Here is a 17,108-nt window from a genome sequence, read left to right on the forward strand (position 1 = left end):
TTTCTGTTATTGTCCTTCTGCTTATCTCCTTTGTTCTGGGTTTTGTAACCCCTTTCCTTTTTTTGATTTTTCAGGTATGAGATTCTTCCTGAGCATTTCTTGAAGAGGAGGCCTTGTGGCAATGAACTCCCTTAACTTTTGTTTGTCTGGGAAAGTTTTTATTTCTCCATCGTATTTGAAGGATATTTTCGCTGGGTAGAGTCTTCTTGGCTGCAGGTTTTTGTCCTTCAGAGTTTTCAATATTTCATTCCAATCTCTTCTAGCCTGTAAGGTATCTTCTGAGAAATCTGCTGATAGCCTGATGGAGGTTCCTTTGTAGGTTATTTTCTTCTGCCTGGCTGCCCTTAGTATTTTCTCTCTCTCCTTGACTTTTGCTAGCTTCACTACTATATGCCTTGGGGTTTGCCTTCTTACATTGATAAAGTTTGGAGATCTATTGGCTTCTGTCACATGCAGTTCCATCTTGCTTCCCAAGTTTGGAAAATTCTCAGTCATTATTTCTTTGAACAGGCCTTCTGCCCCCTTCTCCTTCTCTTCTCCCTCTGATATACCTATAATCCTTATGTTGCATCTCCTAATTGAGTCAGATAATTCTCAGAGAGTTTCTTCATTTCTTTTTAGTCTTAGTTCTCTCTCCTCCTCTGTCTGCAGCATTTCTGTATTCCTATCCTCCAAATCGCTAATTCTGTGCTCCATATTATTGAGCCTACTGCTCAGAGAGTCCAGATTTTTCTTAAGCTCCTCCATTGTGTTCTTCATCTCCAGTATTTCTAATTGGTTCTTCTTTATAGTATCAAGCTCTTTTGTGACATAGCTCCTGAACTCATTGAGTTGTCTATCTGAATTCTCTTTTAACCCGTTGAGTTTTTTAATAATGGCTGTTTTGAAATCATCATCATTAAGGTTATAGATTTCATTGTCTTTGGGATTGTTTTCTGGTACTTATCATTTTCCTTCTGTTCTGGAGATTTAATATATTTTTTCATACTGCTTGATGGCGTGGATTTGTGCCTGCGCATAGAGATAGAGTTTAGTTACTGCTTCCACTTGTTGCAACTGCTGTGTGGGGGGGGGGGGAGCAGCTGTTTAGACTGCACCGACCAGGAGCCCTGTCAGCTGTTACTGACTGGATCTGGGCCCCTCCTCGTAGTCACAGTGGTCCTGTGGGGTCCCTCATCAGTTGTGGGGGCAATCGCAAGGGGGCCTCAGGCTGCTGGTGCCTACTGTTGCAGACCACCTAGACACGCTCCCTCCTTGCGGTCTGCAGCGGTGTTATGGGCTTTACCAGCAGCCAGGAGCAGGATCACCTATAATTGCAGCTCTGTCACTGTCACAGCCCACAAGATCACACTTGTCCAATATAGATCCCAGCAGAACTATGGGTATCTTCTGCAGTCTGTGGTTAGCTCGCCTAGCTGTGCTACTTTTGCCCCAGGGCCTTCCAGCCTCGTGATTGCTGTTCAGGACCTCTCCACTAGTGCTGTGCAGAGACTTTCACTGAGACTGCTGTGGGAGCCTGAAGTTCCCCCCTGGGCCATGTAGCCATTCCACTGGAGCTCCACCCAGCCCCAAACTACTCCCACGGAATCTTTGGGAGCCCCTTTCCCCATCTGGGACATGGCCAGAGTGCGTGGGCCCGGCGGCGGTTGGCGGGCTGCTGCCTTGCAGGAAATTCTGCTCTTTGGGAGCTTCTGGGCATTCTGAATGCTGGGCGGGGCCTCTCTGCTAATGGCGAGCAGAGGCTTTCCTTGCTGGCGGTGCAGGACCCTGGAGTTTCCCCCTGGGCCGCGGAGCCAGGCGCTGGAGCTCCACCCAGCCCCCAAACACGCCCACGGGAACTCTGGGTGCCTCTTGCACAGTCCTGGGGACAGCTGGAGACCATGGGCACAGCAGTGGCTGGCGGGCTGGTACCCTGCCAGGGTTTCCGCTCTTTGGGATCTTCCTGGTGTTCTGAGTGCTGGGCAGGGCCTCTCTGCTACTGGCGAGCAGAGGCTTTCCCTGCTGTGCCCTGCCCATTTTTTGATCAGGTTGTTTGATTTTTTGTTGTTGAGTTGTGTGAGTTCTTTATGTATGATGGAGATTAACCCTTTGTCAGATATATGATTTGAAAATATTTTTTTCCCTGTTGGTGGGTTGTGTTTTTGTTTCAATCCTGTTTTCCCTTGCCTTGTAGAAGCTGTTTAGTCTGATGAAGTTCCAATTGTTTATTCATTCTACTGTTTCCCTTGTCTGAGAAGACATGGTGTCCAAAAATATCCTTTTAAGACTGATGTCAAAGAGCGTACTGCCTATATTTTCTTCTAGAATCCTTATGGTTTCAGGTCTTACCTTTAGGTCTTTGATCCATTTGGAGTTTATTTTTGTGAATGGTGAAAAAGAATGGTCTATTTTCATTCTTTTACATGTGGCTGTCCAGTTTTCCCAGCATCGTTTGTTGAACAGACTTTCTTTTCTCCATTGTATGCCCTCGGCTCCTTTGTCGAAGATTAGCTGTCCATAGATGTGTGGTTTTATTCCTGGGCTTTCAATTCTGTTCCATTGACCTGTGTGTCTGTTTTTGTACCAGTACCATGCTGTTTTGATTACTATAGCTTAGTAGTATATTTTGAAGTCAGGAATTGTGACACGTCCAGCTTTCTTCTTTTTTCTCAAGATTGCTTTAGCAATTCTGGGTCTTTTGTTGCCCCATATGAATTTTAGGATTCTTTGTTCTATTTCTGTGAAGAATGCCATCAGGATTCTGATGGGGATTGCACTGAGTCTGTACATTGCTTTAGGTAGTATGGACATTTTAACTATGTTTATTCTTCCAATCCATGTGCATGGAATGTCTTTCCATCTCTTTATGTCGTCATCAATTTCTTTCAGGAAAGTCTTGTAGTCTTCACTGTATAGGTCTTTCACTTCCTTGGTTAAATGTATTCCAAGATATTTTACTCTTTTCATTGTGATTGTGAATGGGATTGTGTTCTTGAGTTCTCTTTCTGTTAGTTTACCTTAGAGTATAGAAATGCTACTGATTCACGTAAGTTGATTTTGTACCCTGCAACCTTGCTGTGATTGTTAATTACTTCTAGTAGCTTTCCAATAGATTTTTTAAGGTTTTCTATATATAGGATCATGTCATCTGCAAACAGTGAGCGTTTCAGTTCTTCATTGCCTATGTGGATTCCTTTTATTTCTTTTTCCTGCCCAATTGCTCTGGCCAAAACCTCCAGGACTAGGTTGAATAAGAGTGGTGAGAGTGGGCACCCTTGTCTTGTTCCTGTTCTCAGAGGGATGCTTTCAGTTTTTCCCCATTGAGTATGATGTTGGCTGTGTGTTTGTCATATGTGTCCTTTATGGTGTTGAAGTAATTTCCCTCTTATCCGTTTTATTGAGAGATTTTATCATAAATGGCTGTTGGATCTTGTCAAATGCTTTCTCTGGGTCTACTGAGATGATCATGTGGTTCTTGTTCCTCATTTTGTTAATGTCATGTGTCAGGTTGATTGACTTGCAGATGTTGAACCATCCCTGTGTCCCTGGTATCAATCCCACTTGATCATGGTGTATGATCTTTTTAACGTATTGCTGTATTTGGTTTGCCAATATCTTGTTGAGTGGTTTTGCATTTATGTTCATCAGTGACAAGGGCCTGTCGTTTTCATTCTTTGTATTGTCCTTGTCTGGTTTTGGGATCAGGATGATGTTGGCCTGGTAGAATGGGTTAGAAAGTGCTCCATCTTCCTCAATTTTCTGGAATAGTTTGAGAAGGATAGGTATTAAATCTTCTTTGAATGTTTGGTAGAATTCTGCAGAGAAGCCACCTGGTCGTGGACTTTTATTTTGGGGGAGGTTTTTGATTACTGTTTCAATCTCTTTACTTGTGATTGGTCTATTCAGATTCTCTTTCTTCCTGATTCAGTTTTGGGAGGTTGTAAGAGTCTACGAATTTATCCATTTCTTCTGGGTTGTCCAATTTGTTGTCATATACTTTTTCATAGTCTTCTCTTATAATCTTTTGTATTTCTGTGGTATCCGTTGTGATTTCTCCTCTTTCATTTCTGATTTTATTTATTTGAGTCTTTTGTCTTTTTTTCTTAGTGAGCCTGGTTAAAGGCTTGTCAATTTTGTTTATTTTCTCAAAGAACCAGTTCTTCGTTTCATTGATTCTTTCTACTGTCTTTTTTGTTTCGATTTCATTTATTTCTGCTCTAATTTTTATTATTTCCCTCCTTCTATTGACTCCGGGCTTTGTTTGTTCTTTTTCTAATTCTGTTAGGTCTAGTTTGAGATTGCTTATTTGAGACTTTACTTGTTTATTGAGGTGAGCCTGTATTGCAATGAATTTCCCTCTTAGGACGACTTTTGCTGCATCCCAAATGAGATGGTATGATGTGTTTTCATTTTCATTTGTCTCCAGATAATTGATTTCTTCATATTTCTTCAAGGATCCATTAGTCATTCAGTATTGTGTTGCTTAATCTCCACATCTTTGCCCCTTGCCCAGCTTTATTCTTGTAGTTGATTTCTAGTTTCATAGCATTATGGTTGGGAAAGATGCTTGATATTATTTCAGTCCTCTTGAATTTGTTGAGGCTTGCTTTGTTTCCAATATATGGTCTATCTTTGAGAATGTTCCATGGACTCTTGAAAAGAATGTGTAACCTGCTGTTTTTGGAAGGAGAGTTCTATATATATCTATGAAGTCCATCTGGTCTAGTTTTTCACTTATTTCAACAATTTCCTTTTGACTTTCTGTCTGGATGATCTATCCATGGGTGTTAATGGGGTGTTGAGGTCCCCTACTATTATTGCATTGTTGTTGATATCTCCTTTTAATTTTGGTAGTAGTTACTTTACGTACCTTAGTGTTCCCATTTCGGGTGCATATATATTTACAAGTGAAATGTCTTCTTGATGGAGTGTCCCTTTTATCATTATGAACTGCCCCTCTTTGTCTCTCTTTACCTGTTTTGCTTGAAGTCTACTTTGTCTGATGTAAGTGTGGTGACACCTGCTTTCTTATGTTCACTATTAGCTTGGAGTATCATCTTCCATCCCTTCACTCTGAGTCTGTGTCTGTCTTTGGGGCTGAGGGGTGTTTCCTGGAGGCAGCGTATTGTTTGGTATTGTTCTTTAATCCATCCTGCCACTCTGTGTCTTTGATTGGAGAATTCAATCCACTTACATTTAGAGAGATTATTTAAATGTGGGGGCCTAATGCTGCCATTTTATCACTCATTTTCCAGTTCTCCTGCATTTGCTTTGTTTCTTGTCCCAGGAATTTTAGACTACCAATTCGGTTAGGTAGTTTTCCATGTTGAGTTTCGTCTTATTTGTAATTTGTGTCTCTGTTCTAATTATTTGCTTAGTGGTTTCCATGTGGTTAGTATAAAACATCTCATAAATGAGATAGTCCATTTTCTGATAACATCTTATTTCCTTAGACTAAGCTGGTTCCATCCCTTTCCTATTCCCCTTCTAAGTTGTTATTTTGACATGTTCTTTTCTTCTTGTGTTGTGAGCTTCTGGTCAAAATGACCAGATGATATTGATTCTTGGTGTTTTCGTTCCCTTTCTCTCTAATGTTATGCTTAAGTATTTGCTAACCTGTTATGATGGAGAGCTGTCATTTTATGATTTTGCCTTTCTACTTGTATCCTTTGCTCAGGGTTTAGTAACCCCTTTCCTCTTTTTTTTCTTTTTTCAAGTATGAGGGCCTTCCTGAGAATTTCTTATAGAGGACGTCTTGTGGCAATAAACTCCCTTAACTTTTGTTTATCTTGGAAAGTTCTTATTTCTCCATCATATTTGAAGGATATTTTCACTGGATAGAGTGTTCTTGGCTGCAAGTTTTTGTCTTTCCGAATTTTGAATATATCATTCGACTCTTTCCTAGCCTGTAAGATATCTGTTGACAAAGCTGCTGACAGCCTGATAGGGGTTCTTTTGTAGGTTATTGTCTTCTTCTTTACTGCCCTTAATATTTTCTCTTTTGCAATCTTCACTACTATCTGCCTTTGGATTGGGCTTTTTACATTGCTAAAGTTTAGAGATCTATTGGCTTCTGTCACATGGATTTCCAGCTCCTTCTCCAGGTTTGGGAAGTTCTCAGCTATTATTGCTTTGAACAAGCTTTCTGCTCCATTCATCTTCTCTTCTCCCTCTGGGATACTTATAATCCTTATGTTGCATTTCCTAATTAAGTAGATATTTCTTGGAGAATTTCTTCATTTCTTGTTAGTCTTAGTTCTCTATTTGAAGCATTTCTATCTTCCTATCCTCCAAACTGCTAATTCTGTGCTCCGTATTATCAGCTCTACTGTTCGGGGAGTCTAGCTTTTTCTTAATCTCTTCCATTGTGTTTTTCGTCTCCAACATTTCTGATTGGTTCTTCTTTATAGTACCAAGCTCTTTTGTGATGTAGTTCCTGAACTCATTGAGTTGTCTCTCTGTATTCTTTTTTAACACATTCAGGGTTTTTTTTGAGGAAGATTAGCCCTGAGCTAACATCTGCCACCAATCCTCCTCTTCTTGCTGAGGAAGACTGACCCTGAGCTAGCATCCATGCCCATCTTTCTCTACTTTATATGTGGGAGGCCCATCACAGCATGGCTTGACAAGCAGTGTGTAGGTCCCCTCACCCCCCGGCGTGATTCGAGACAGCAAACCCCAGGCTGCCAAAGCAGAATGTGTGAACTTAACCACTACACCTCCAAGCTGGCCTTTTGTTGAGCTTTCTAATGATAGTTATTTTGGATTCTTTGTCGTTTAGGTTCAGATTTTTGTGTCTTTGGGATTATTTTCTTGGTACTTGTCATTTTCCTTCTGTTCTGGAGATTTAGTACATTTTTTCATACTGCTTTATGGTCTGGATTGGTGCCGCCGCATACAGAGTTTGGTTGCTGCTTTCACTTTCTGCCACTGTTGGGGAAGGAGCAGTAGCCGTGTAATCTACACTGACCAGGCTCCCTGTCAGCTGTTCCTGACTGAGCCTGGGCCACTCCTTGGGTTTGGCGTGGCCCTGTGAGGTCTCCTGTAAACTGGGGGAACAATCACATGGGGGCTTTGGGTTGCTGCTGTCTGGTCCCCCAGACCAGGCTAGACAAGCTCCCTCCTTAGCGACTGCAGTGGTGTCATGGGCATTAATGATAGCTTGGAGCTGGTTCACCCAGACTCGCAGCCCTGCTGCAGTCTGGTCGTGCTGGATCTCACTTGCCCACTCTGGGCCACAGCAGAGCCAAGGGTGTTTAATGCAGCCAATGAGCAGTTCGCCCAGCCATGCCACTTCTGCTCCTAGGTCGCCCAACCTTTGTGCTTGGTGAGTGGGTCCTCACCAGTAGGGCCTAGCAGAGACTCTCCCTGGGGCCACCATGGGCTTGTGAAGTCTCCCACTCTACTGAAGAGCAATCAGGCTGTGGCTCCAGATTGTCACCATCCACCAATGCAGTCCCACTGGATCTCGCTTGCCACCTTTAGGCCACAGCAGAGCTATGGGTGTTTAATGTAGACCTAGATTTTTAATTGGAACAAAAAGCTGGAGGTCTTGGAGTTCAGTGACTTTGAGCAAGGAGGCCTGATGCCCATCATCTCTACTCCAGTCTCAGACGTGACCCCTTCCCCCAAGAAGTGTTAGATGAATACTGCAAGATCCCAAGTCTGAGGATTCCCTTTTTCTGGGCTCAAAGTTACTATAGCACCTGGATGTTCCTAATCAGACTTGGTTGCCCATTTCCATATCAGCATTCCCATGGAGGATCCCAAGAGACCACCCCTGCATTTTCTCTTTCCTAATCTCATTCTCAGGGACTCGTTCCAACTTTGGGTTCATGGGGGAGCTTGCTGTAGCCCTGCTGCAGCCTGTCCAGGAGCAGACTTGGCACTGAGGGGTCTCCCATGGCACAAGTTGGGCTGCTGCACAACACGTACAACATGTGTGTACAGAGCACTGGGTAGGGGTCACCTTGATTATGGTGGCCAATACCAAGGTGCTCAAATTTACATCCTTCCCGTGACCAACACACAGCAGCTTGAAGATAGAAAGCTCTGCAGATCCAGATACCAATGTCACACTGTTTAGACCTCACGCTAACCTGCATCCTTCCCCACACTCTGCTCCAGGGTTTATCAACCTGGAAGTGATGAGTGAGTTCAAGGGGCCATGGATTCTCCAATCCTATGATTGGACAACATATGATGTGACGTTCCTAGGGTGAGGGTACAAACCTTCCGTGACATTCTTTTATGGGCTCTCAAAAGGAAAAGGACCTCTACATTTACCAAATGATTTCTTCTCAAATCTCGTCTCAATTTGTTCATTGCCAGGAATGACCTCTAACCTTCTTCACCAAAAAAGTCCTGCTTGGCCCTTGAGATACTCGGAATTCTAAGATGTACTCCAAGATCCTTCCCCCTACCCTCATGCACACATGCTGCACAATCCCTGGGAGTGTAAATGTGATGTATTTTTACTCCTGTGGTTGTGTTATGTTATAGGGTACAGTCCAATTTAGGAAATGGAGATTATCCAGGGTGAGTCTGGCCTATTTAGGGGAGCCCTTCAAAGGGACTGAGCTCTTCCTGAAGTCAGAGATTCCACACGTGAGGGAGATTCAACTTGAGGGAGATTCTCCACTGCTGGCTTTGAGAATGGAGGGGGCCATGTGGCAAGGAATGTGGGAAGCCTCTAGGACCTGAAAGCACCCACCATCTGACAGCCAGCAGGGAAACAGAGACCCCAGTCCTACAAGTACAAGGAGCAGAGTTCTGCTACAACTAGGTGAGCTTGAAAAAACACCCTAGACGAGACCGCAGCCCAGCCAACACCTTCATTTTAGCCTTGTGAGAGCCTGAGCAGAAAACCCAGCCATGCTGTGCTCACTGCTGACCTATAGAACTGTGAGCTAATAAAGGTATGTCGTTTAAAGTCACTAAATTTGTGTCAACTTGTCATGCAGCATAGAAGAGTAATACAGCCCTCAAGTCCCATTTTCCTCCCAGGATGAAATTGATATTTGTTGCAGTTCGTGGGAAAGGTCAGGGCTGATTGACAAAGAGGAGTGTCCCAAAGGAATAGATTCGAGGACTTCCTGGAAAAGACCCCAGGGATAGCAGGCCAGGAAGCACAGACAGAGAAAAAGAGAGGTTCAATTCAGGGCAGATGTCCCACCACCCTTCCATTCAGACAATAACAGTCTGGGAAGTCACTTCTAGTTCCAACTTCTGCCCTCAGAGACCTGATGGACTTCAGGGACCAGACCTTCAGGGCCGATCAACTGGCTGCTGACTGGGCTTGGCCAATATCCCTGTGGGGCAGATAAGAGGTGGTGAAAGGACTAAGATCATCCAAGAGTGAACAGCCCAGGAGATAGAGACCTGGACCGTTGCTCTGTGAAATCACCCTCAGCAACAGCTCCTCAGACACTTCCCCATTTCGATGCTCCAATGATTGACATAGACAAGAATACTGGTGCTGGAAGGGCCCTTAGAGATGATCCAGTCCAGTGTCCATGTCTCAGATGTGTAAAGTGCCCTGAACTGGACTCAGATGTCCTGAATCCCAGTTCAGTGCTCTTCCTGCACCCTCCGTGAGATTACCCTCCTTCCCCTCCAGGCACCTCCTTCCCCTCCAGGCACCTCCTCTCCCAGAGACCTCACACACACAAGGCTGGAAGGAATATGTCTTTGCAGTCAGTGCCTCACCCTGCACCACCTTCTTCCTTCAATATACCCCCAGTCCGTCTACTTCTCTCCACATCTGCTGCCATCTCCCTAGCCCAAGCTGCCATGTTTGACAACATACATCAGAGCCCATCCTCCCCATACTTCCCATTCAATGTCTTCCCTCTGCACTAGCAATTAATCCAAACTCATCACCAATGCCTGCAAGGCTCTTCATGGCTGGCTCTTGTCTACTAGTCCAGCCTCACTGGTATGAGTGACCCTAGTCATACTGGTTTCAGCTCCATTGGCCAAGCTAGAGTTTTTGTACCAGCTCCTTCTCATCTGTCAGGTCTCAGCTCAAAGGTTGCCACTTCAGAGAACCCTTCTTTGAGAACTCTCTAAATAAAGAAGCCCACTCATCCCACTCTCGTGTCTAGTTACTTTGTCCCACATCTTCCCATTTATTTCCATCAGAGCGTTTACCTAAATGATATCATCTTGCTTATTTATTAGTTTCTTGCTTATTTTATGTCTCCCCCAGTAGGAATAAAGCTCCACGAGAACAGGGACCTTGTCTTTTTTGTTCACTACCTAGAACTCTACCCAAATCATTGGGTAGAGTTTTTAATTGTATGTTGAAATAATTAATCAACTGATTAATCAACTTCAGCTTTACCCCCTGGAGAAAGTCCAGCTGAGTTTAGGTCAAAGTATAAGTCCATTAATTTTGATTCGACAGGTATTTTTCTGAGTTCCATCTGCCATAGGCACAATCCTGAGTCAAGCTGTGTGCTCTGGATCATTCATTCATTCAACAAATACTCAGAGGTAGTCTCTACTCTCAGGGAGGCTTCATGTAGCTGAGAAAAGCATGGCAAACAGAATGAACCTAAGAGTCAGTCAGTCAGTAAGACAAGGTCCTGGATTGAGTGGAAATCTAGAAGGAGGGCACTTATATAAACTGGAAGATACAAACTTCCAGTGCTACCCGAGTCACGTTAAGGGCAAGGGCAGTCAGAGAGGGCTTCCTTGAAGAGATCTTACTTGGACTGGGCTCTGAAGGAGTGACAGACAGGATAAGAGAGACAGAGGAGAAGTGGGAAGCACTTCTAGGGTCCCAACAATGGCGGGGGTACCGCTGGAATTTAAGCCAAGATATGGATGACTTGGTGTTTCCTGGAGGTTAAATCAAAGAATGAGGTGGCTTCTCTGCTTGGCACCAAAGCCCAGCTCCTCCAGCAGTGTAGACTTGCCGGCCAGTTCCTCAAACCCCTCTTACTCCCCACACTGTAGTAATCTACTTTCTGCCCACCCTGTTGCTCCACAGAACCTACTCTTACCAAGGTCTCCACTGGCCACCCAATTGCCAAACCCAACAGACATTCTTCATTTCTTATCCTACTTGACCTCTGTCATACACAATACATCTTTACTTCTTCCTTCTTAAAAGCTATCTCCTTTCTTAGCAACTTTTCTGGTTATTTCTTCCCGTTTGGGACTGGTGGGCTCCTCTTCCTCTTCTGGAAAGCTAAATATTGGTAATCACCTCATCCCTTGGTGCTCTTTTTTCCTAACTCCACACAATCACCATGGACTATCTCATCTTCCTCTATGTCTCGAGCTACCAAACATAAGCTGATCACTGCCAAACTCCAGCCCCAGACCTGTTCGTCATGAGGTCCAGTCCCCAGCTGCAGACTCACATATACAGCCTCGCAATAAGCTTCCAAACTTGGAAGTCTCACGAGCATTAAGAATTGAACATGAGTCAGACTGAACTCACCACCCACGTACACACTCACGTGCACCTACACAAACCTGCTCCGCTACTTGTGGTCCCTTTCTCTGGAGAAATCATCCCCTTCCACCCAAATCCCCAAGCCAGGACTCTAGGGCCATCCTTGACTGGCCCTGCTCCATCACCCATGCATCCATAAGTCACAGTGCTCTCTCTTCCCCACCTTGGCTACCCACCCAGCCCCATTTCCCCTCCCTCTCTCCTAATCAATGGCTGACCATCTTTCACCTAGATCATTTCAATGGCCCACAAATTACTTTCCCTGCCTCCAGGATTACCACCTTCTCCCACCTCTGATGCATTGTCCTCCTGCTGCCAAAATGAGCTGTCTAAAACTCAGAGCTAATCACACCAACACTTTTCAATTACATCTTCTTGCTCTTGGGCAAATACTGTCTTCATGGTCTGACCCCTATGTACCTCAGCCTCAAAACTATTCACACTTTGGACTGGATACTTCTTTGTGGTAGGGGTCCTCCCCTGCATTGTAGGATGTTTAGCAGCATCCCTGTCCTCTACCCCTAAATGACAAGAGTACCTTCCTCCCAGGTTGTGACTATCAAAAATGTTTCCAGACATTGCCAAATGTCCCCTCAGGGGCAAAATTCCCCCAGTTGAGAGCCCCTGCTCTACCACCTCAACCCCCAAACACACACACACATACACACACACATTGTGCTCCAATCATTTTGAACACCATGCTATTTCCCTAACATGCCATGAGCTCTCATGCTTTTTGCTGCTTTTGCTCATATCATGTCATCTGCCCAGAAAGCCCTTTCCTCCATAACCACTGGGCTTACTCCTTCTCTTCATCTATGTCTCAGCCAAGGATTGCCTCTTCTATGACGCCTGCCCTGGTTCTCCCAGAGAGAAGTAGAAAAGAGTCTACTCAGGGCTTGTTTCTACCCCTGTCCCTGTTCCACCTCACTGTAGCTTTCCTCTGATTTGGTTTCCTCAGTGGACCAAGGCATACTCACCTGTGTATCTCTGGTAATTCCACAGTCCTAGAAACAAACTGCGGGGACAATTCATGTCTGCCAGATGAATGAATGAAAGACAAAAGGCAATTCTTGTTGAAGAGTGTCACAGACTGAACTGGGCAGAAGCTCCCTGAAATGAGATCTTCGGCAGGAACTTTAATAACAATAACAACAGCAGCAACTAGTATTTAGGAAGTAGTTTTTATGTGCTAAGTTGTCCGTATACTTTAATCTTCTAAACAACTCTGTGAGGCAAATACCATTGTCATCCGTAAATTAAAGACAAAAGGCTGAAGCTCAGAGTCGTTAAATGACTTTCCAGGTAAGCGTCAGAGCCAGGATTTCAATGGGAGCCTGCCCTCTTACCGTTCACACCTCTCACCCCGTGGTGGCAAATGACTAGCACAAAGCACTGAAGGGCATTCTCTAATGTAAGCGACACACATGGCAACCCTGTAAGTTAGTAGGACAGATGATGATATGGGAAGCAGGAAGAACGTGCTCCTTGGAATTGGAGGGACCCTGGCTCCATTCCTGGCTCTGCCACTCATGAGCTGGCCCACTTCAGCAGACACCTTATCTCCCAGTCTCCGTTTGCCCATCTGTGAGTTAAGGATGACAACCTCACTCAGGCTTTGGGGAGGAGGAATTGAGAAGGTGGTTGTGCAATAATCTACTAAGTGCCTGATACATGGTAGATCTTCAACAAGCAATCCTGAATATTATCCCTATTTTAGGCATAGAGAAAGTGAGGCTCAGAGAGGTTAAGTGATGGTCCAAATTTTACAAACTAGCAAATGATAGAGCTTGAAAAAGAACTCAAACTCATCTGTCATCCACGAGGAGAGGTTTTCTTAGCATCTTCTACGTACTCATCACTGCGTGGGACAAGTCACAGCCCAACATTGAAGAATCAAGTCATAAGCACCTGGAGTTATAGCTCTGCTCTCCCCAGCTGGAAGCTCAGAGCTGGAATGGGAGGTTCAGTTGGTGGGAATAGCCCAGGCATGGGGCTCTCACAGACACAGCAAGGGAGGTTTGCGCCCAGGCAGTGAGGGCCTAGGGATGTAAGCCAACTCACAGATTCGACAATGAACAAGAAACATGGGCTGGCCTGTGCTTATTGGTGTAGTGGGCTTCCAGGTTTGCTGGGCTCAGCACCAGGCTGGCCACACACCATCCCTGCAGCAGCTGCTGTCAGGCCCCAGGAAGACTCCTGGAGATGACTGAAGGGCCCCACAGGGGGAGAGGGGCGGGGTACCTCAGGGTCTTCCTCCTAAATAGGCCATGCTCTCTTGGTCAGCTGTAAGAGGACAACATTCTGACCCAAACCGTCCATCCTTCCATCCCTGCCCGACATGACACCCCCAGAAATGCCCCAACACTCTCCAGCGCCTTTTGGCTCACATCATCCTGCAGTTTCTGCAAGCAAATCCCTGTGATTGGGGGAACAGAAATATCAGAGTGGTGGAGGGCTAAAGAGGCTCTTTCCTTCCTTCTTTCCTTCCTTTCTTCCCTCCTCCCTTTCATCCTTCCCTCCCCCTTTCCTTCCCTTAGTCACTTCTCTCCCTCTCTTTCTTTCCTTTCTTTCTTCTTTTTTTTTTTTGAGGAAGAGTGGCCCTGAGCTAGCATCCGTGCCCATCCTCCTCTACGTTATATGTGGGTCGCCTGCCACAGCATGGCCCGCCAGGCGGTGCCATATCCACACCCAAGATTTGAACCAGCAACCCCAGGCCGCCAAAGCAGAACGTGCGAACTTAACTGCTGGGCCATGGGGCTGGCCCCTCTCTCTCTCTTTCTTTCTCTTCCTCCCTCCCTTCCTTCCTTCTCCCCCACTCTTTGTGTCTCTTTCTGTGTCTCTGTGTGTGGGTGTGTGTGTTTGTCTGTATGTGTGCATGTGTGTGTGTGTCCCTTATGTATCCGGTATTTCTTGAGCCTCCATTCTGTGCCAGGTAAGGTGCAAAGCCCTGAGGATACAGTGGGTAAACAAAGATACAGTTACTGCCCACATGCAGTTCCCAGCCTAATGGTAGACACACATTAACTCTTTTTCATCCTATGTCAAACTGCAACTGTGACAAGCTCTATGCAGAAGAGGTGCCTGGTGTGAAGAAAATCTATTCTAGTTAACAGATCAGAAAGGAAAGTCTGAGCAGAGAGGTGAAGGAACTGTAGGAGTTAACTACGGGTGGGGTGGGTGCATTCCAAGTAAGGAAAACTAAACCAGTTCACTTTTAAATGGTGCCCTTGAGACTTAATGTGATTTTGTACATATAATAAAAATTAACTGCCCTTAATTGAGGACCTATTGTGTGCCAGGGCCAAGCGCTGTTCATGTGGAGTCTCATTTATCCTTACTAGTCTCTGAGGTGGGCTCCATACCCCCATTTTAGGTGAGGAGACAAGGGCAACTGAGCGGCTATGACTCGGTCAAGGACAAGCAGCCTGAGAAGGTGAGAAGGAGACGCGGTGCTGCATGCCTGTGCTCTTCCCCAGCCCCAGCCATCTCTGCCACCAAGCCCCTGGCTCCTGAAGGAATGTACAGCCCCACCCCCGGTGATTGTCATTTCTGTGCTCATGGGTTTTCCGCATTGACTGCTGGAGAAACAGAGTAGTACAAAAATTGGATATGAAGATTGATGTTTTTCGTTCACTTTTGCTTAAGAGTTGGGGTAATTAGAAAGTCTTTTTTTTTTTGCCTTCGTAATGTTCCCATTCTAAAGGCTACAAGAGAATCTAGGCTGTTTTGTTAGGGAGAAATCAGCTTGGGCAGATGCCTGCAGAGTGGTTTCTGTCCTGAACCAGGTGGTGACATTCCAGGCTCCACCAGGAGTGAAATGTAGACAGACCTTGTGCTGCCCTCCCCTCAGGGGATCTCAGATGGTACCGATAACATCCACAGTCACACATGCCAGGTGGTTTGTATGTCCTCTTTGAAGTGATTTACGTTCACTGATTGACTTAATCCTTGCAACTCCATGATGTAGTCCTACTGTTATCCCCATTTTACAGATGAGGAAACTGAGGCACCATGAATCTCAGTCTCAGACCTTGTGTGGGGAAGAGCTGGAGGTTGGTTTTGGACAGTCCAGCTGCAGAGCCCGAGCTGCCTCCACCTTTTATTCCCACATCTTCTCTCTGGTCCACCCCACAAGTCCCGGTGGTACTTATTATCTCCATTACAGGGGAGGAAGCTCAGGCTCCACATGATTAAGGGTTTCTTCAAGGTCACACAGCTGGTCAGCGCCTGCAAAGCCCAGAGCCTTTCCCATGCACCTACTGCTTGAGTCCACCTTCAGGCCTGGGAGGGAACATTGGACTCAGGAAACAGAATGCTGAGAGGCCTATAAGCAGATATTTGAGGTTAGAAAACAGAAATCAAAACTCCTAAAGTGAGGGCTGGTGAGACCACAAGCTGTGGTCCTGGGTTTAATGAACGTGCCGGTAAGTCAGCCCCACTGTGCACAGAGACGTGGGTTGCAGTGTGCCCAGGAGGGGTCAGACGTGTCCCACCCAGGAAATTGTCATCGCCAAAGAACGGACGGATCAGAGCCCGTGCCTTGATACCTGGATGCAGTGTCCTTTCCAAAGAATGTTAGAAGAGGCACCCTCTCTGTGCCCGAGAGTCACATCCAACACATTTGGGGATCATCTATCCCCTGCGGGTCTGGCAGGAAGAGGAGCTCCAGGAGTAACCACTGGGGTCTTTGGGGGCCGGCCCGGTGGCGCAGCGGTTAAGTTCGCACGTTCCGCTTCTCGCCGGCCCGGGGTTCGCTGGTTCGGATCCCGGGTGCGGACATGGCACTGCTTGGCAGCCATGCTGTGGTAGGCGTCCCACGTATAAACTAGAGGAAGATGGGCACGGATGTTAGCTCAGAGCCAGGCTTCCTCAGCAAAAAGAGGAGGACTGGCAGTAGTTAGCTGAGGGCTAATCTTCCTCCAAAAAAAAACAGAAAAACAAAAAAACAAAACAAACAAACTGGGGTCTTTGCCCCAAACTTTAAATTTAGGGAAGAGGGTCGACAGCACCTGGGAAGCGGACAGCCAACACCTTTGGCTGAACAACAGCTAGCACCAGATTCACACATGATGATGAATGGATGGACGTCATCTCTAGAAGCTCCAAAGGTGGCTCTCTGGCAACATCTGGCCCCCTGAGTTCAACTATTAGGCACACTCTCCAGTGTGCTGACCTAGGCTGCTCTCATGATTCACCATCAGGAGGCACCCCCCACGTCAGCTCAGGCAGCAGAGGGGAACAGAACGGGTGGGCCCAATGTCCCAAGATGTGAGTGAGGGGAGCCCCCAGGACAGGGTGGGTGGGAGATAAATAAAATGTGACATCGCCTTAAGATGGGCTTGTAAGCAGCCACTTACAATCACGTTTTGGACAACTATTTGATGACAAAGAAAAGTTTATGAGATCGTTTCCCTTATCATACAAATAGTCACACGACGAGAGTGAACATACCACTATGTTAGCCATGGTCATTTCTGAGCAGCGCAGTTAACAATGATATTTGTTTTTCATGCACTTCTTTGTTTTCTGACTTCTTTTACAACCACCACATGTTTCTGACGTAACAATGAATGTAAACAGACGGTAACACCTAAAATGAACACGACCTTAGGAGAAAGACAAATCTGGGTCTAAACGCCAGCTCCACAATGCGTCAGAC

The 17,108-nt window shown here is 45.7% G+C and overlaps 1 pseudogene; it reads right to left on the reverse strand.

Annotated features, from left to right (window-relative positions):
- LOC138916467 (equilibrative nucleobase transporter 1-like) overlaps nucleotides 1-17,108 on the reverse strand; it is a 45,394-nt pseudogene that overhangs the window by 13,897 nt on the left and 14,389 nt on the right.

The sequence above is a fragment of the Equus caballus genome, chromosome 12 (genome assembly GCF_041296265.1).
Source record: "Equus caballus isolate H_3958 breed thoroughbred chromosome 12, TB-T2T, whole genome shotgun sequence".
NCBI lineage: Eukaryota > Metazoa > Chordata > Mammalia > Perissodactyla > Equidae > Equus > Equus caballus.